Here is a 3,751-nt window from a genome sequence, read left to right on the forward strand (position 1 = left end):
CGGCGATAATTACAAAGAGACCCCACAAGTGGTGAAGACAACTCAAACTGGTGTCCAAATGACAACTCTCTAGAATATGCTTGCCGGCTAGCAATGCTGGGTAACAAAGACTTTCGAACTGATAGCCTCCCGGAAATTTTTCTTCTGTAAAGCTATACATTCAGGCTCGAATCGTTCACTGAAAATAAAGCTACAAGTGTCTCAGCAGACCTAATAATGCGAAATCCCCACATGGTAATGCTGCAAGCACAAAAAGAAACAAAGAAACATCCTTAATCCTTACCTTTTCTCCCACGACCGTTTTTTCCTTCGCGCTCAGCAGCTCGCTGGCGGGGCAAATTGCCCAGTGTGCACAGACGCCGCCGACGATTCCTAGCACTTCTAGCAACACTAAAGTTTTCCTTTCGTTTTTATTTTTATTAACCCTTTTAGGTACTTTAAAAAATGTTTGTGTATTTTTAGGACACATTCAATATAAAAATAGTGTTTTGGGGACCCAAAGCAATACTCATGCAAAATGTTTAACGTATCTTAGGAAATATATTTTCTGGTTTCGGTTTCGCGGTCTCGACTTTTCGCCGCGAGGGGTTTCCAGATACTCCGTCGCTCCGGCAGGTGCGATGTGCATGGCGGCGCCCAAGATGCGCATCGTCCACGCCGTGCTACGCACTTCGACCTGCTGTTACAAAGGTAAGCAGTACTTTGCTGTGAAGTATGCTAATTTTGAATTTTTACAAGTTCTGGATTCCATAGCGCTGACGTATTTTACCCTGAAACGTATCAAGGTCGGGGAAAAAAAACAGTACATTTTTTGGTTTTGACTATTTATACTTACCCATATTGTTTTTCCCCTTTTCCTTTCCCCTTATCCACGGTGTATGCGGCGACCGGCTAGCAGGCGCACAAGCGTAAGGGTTGTTACCTTTCTGCCTAGCCTCGCACGTCGTCGCATATACATCATACTTCTTGTGCAAATAAATAACAATTACAATTAGATATGCGAAGGCTCTTTCACATGCTCTGATTCTCGCCCGAAATCGGTGCGATTTCTAGTATATGTGCGAATAAAATCGCAGTCGCACTGTCGCAGCGGCTCTGCAACTGGTTTCCACCAAGTTGGTATTTTGCCGCAGAGCCGGTGCGATCGCTTTCTCATCAATCAGCCGTTCATTAGCCAGCTTTCATCCGCGAAAATAAATGTAGGCACATAAAAGCTTCTGATTTAATGCTTCGTTATTATGAATTTCTGGTTACATATTGCATTCCTAAAACATGTATGCTTATTAAGACGTTTTTGTTGTATTTTAGACAAAGTGAAACGCGTCGCGTCCGTGTCCGAAGCGCCAGCCGCTCCGACAGAGATCGCGCGGTTGTTGGAGCATGTGAAACCAAACATTGCGATCGCACTCGCTGCGTCGGCTGTCGCACCGATTTTTTTTTTTTCGCACAGTCGCTGCATGTGAAACTGTCTTAAGAGAGGAGTCGCATAGTAGCTCTGTGATTTCTACGGTGTTCCGTTCCGTGCTTAGATTTGGCAGTGTTTCAGTAGTTTACTTTAGGGGCGGGCGTTCACTCTGAATTTTACATACCTGTGCACGAGGAATCGGCTGTAATTGTCGGGAGAAAGCTTCCTGTTTGGCGTGGTTTAGTACATCCCTGTTTTCTGGTAGGATTTGACGTGGTGCTCTTTTCTTTTAGGCTTCGTACTCTACTGCTGCTCGAAGGAAATTCCATCGGGATCTTTCTACCAGACACGGTGTCGCGATCGTCCCTGTCTGGTTTTGATTCCAGAAAGTGGAACAGTGTTTGATGCGGGACCTAGTGATAGTGAAGTGAGTGACAGTGACGAGGAGAACTTGCCAACGAAGGGCCTAACAACAGAACTTCCAAGCGATAACGAAACTGAAGGCAGAACGCCCGCCTGTCCACTTCTGTCAACGTCAAGAAAGAAGCAAAAGTCACCGCTGCAAGTTTTTGACTGGGGAAAAGAAGACCGGTGTTTTCTGGAGCCTGCGGAACCCATGTTTACGGCCTCTGATGATGTCAAATGCCGACTGAAATACTTTCAAATCTTCATTGATGACAAGCTGCTGACGATTGTTGACGAGACAAACTTGTATTCTTTCCACCAGGCTATTGCATATAGGTAAACGTTTGTTACACTGTGCCAACATGCTTACGGAAAGTACATATTATTTGAAGTTAATCGTTGCATCGCCCCTTCAATTAAGCACCTTATAAAATCAAATGTGGTGTTTGAGCTCTGTACATCTTATTTAATTTTACAAGAAAACATGTTTTCATCCAACACCATACATATATCCGTAATGTGTGCTCACCAGAGGCACCCTGGTGTGCATGTCAGGCCAGTTTAGTGTGCCTTGGTGTGGACATTAGACCAGTCTGGAGTGGCGTAGTGTGTACATCAAGCCATTCTGGTGTGCTGTGTTGTGCACATGAGACCAGCCTGGTGTGTTTTGATGTGCACATCAGACCACACTAGGATGATGTGATGGGCACACCAAACCAGCCTAACGTGTTCTGGTGGGGACAACAGAACACGTGAGGCTGGTCTGATGTGCGCACCAGAACACACCAGGCCGGTCTGATGTTTACGACAGAAAACACTAGGACACACCAAACCGGTCTGGTGCATTTTTCAATAGGGTTGCTTTCTTAGTTGCTGATTGAAGCAGGGATATTATTGTCATGGACATTGTTTCATTTTACAAAAGCTTCAAAGCGTCTTGCCTTCTGCTCCATTTTATTATCTCTTTTATGGTACTTCATCAAAGTTAGGTGATTGTGTTATCTCAAGACAGTGCGCATGTAGTTTGTTTTGAAAATTGCTTTATTTCTTAAAGAAAAACCTGTGACTTCATGAATAAAAGTGTGATAACGTGGAATGTAATATTTCATTCTTAGAAGTAAAACTGAGCATCGACTGGAACCATGTAAGCAATTGGGCAATCTTAAGTATATATCACAGATATCTTGTTGAACACTCTGGTCTTATTTGAGCAAAATAGTTAAATTTCGAAAGGAAAAAAAATATATATATTCTCTGACTAGCATACCACCATATAAACACTGGACCACTTTGAAAGGATTATCACAGATGTTGCGCCAAACATTCTTATTTGAGCACAGCAATAGCAAGTTCTCGAAGGATAAAAAAAAATTGTTTCTGACTAAAGCAGCCGTCTCTCGCGCGCTCCCCGTTGGTTCCGCCGACCCCTCCGCTGCCCCCGGCACACCCGGCTCCTCGTGGTTCGACATTTTGGTTTGACGAAGGCGCGCAGCGCACATCCCGCATAATATTGGAACAACTTTCTCTCTAATTAATTCTTAAATGTATTGCAAAAGGGTACAAAAAAGCGGTTTGTTTTAACAACGCCCAAAAGGTTTTGATTGTTTTTCAATGCTTTTACCTGTACTAGAACAGATGCGACGGCCAGCGACGCACAGGATTGGTTGCCGTTCCTTCGCTAAAGGCAGGAACTGCTCCCCGCGTCGTAGTAAATCCTACCCCGTATCCCGCGCGTAGGGACGCCTCAGGGAATGCGTAGCTACTTCCGCTCGTCGGTGGTTGGCTCCGGACGTCGCTGAAACGGGTGACGGGTGTCAAGTTTGCGATGACGTAGCGGCGTCAAAGTGGGCAGAGCCGCCACGTGAGTGTTGCTAGGATATGCTCCTCCTTTGCATTACGTCACTTCCATGTACCTTTTCTCAAATGTCCAACCTAGCGATC

The sequence above is a fragment of the Ixodes scapularis genome, unplaced genomic scaffold (assembly GCF_016920785.2).
Source record: "Ixodes scapularis isolate PalLabHiFi unplaced genomic scaffold, ASM1692078v2 PGA_scaffold36__2_contigs__length_168772, whole genome shotgun sequence".
NCBI classification, from domain to species: domain Eukaryota; kingdom Metazoa; phylum Arthropoda; class Arachnida; order Ixodida; family Ixodidae; genus Ixodes; species Ixodes scapularis.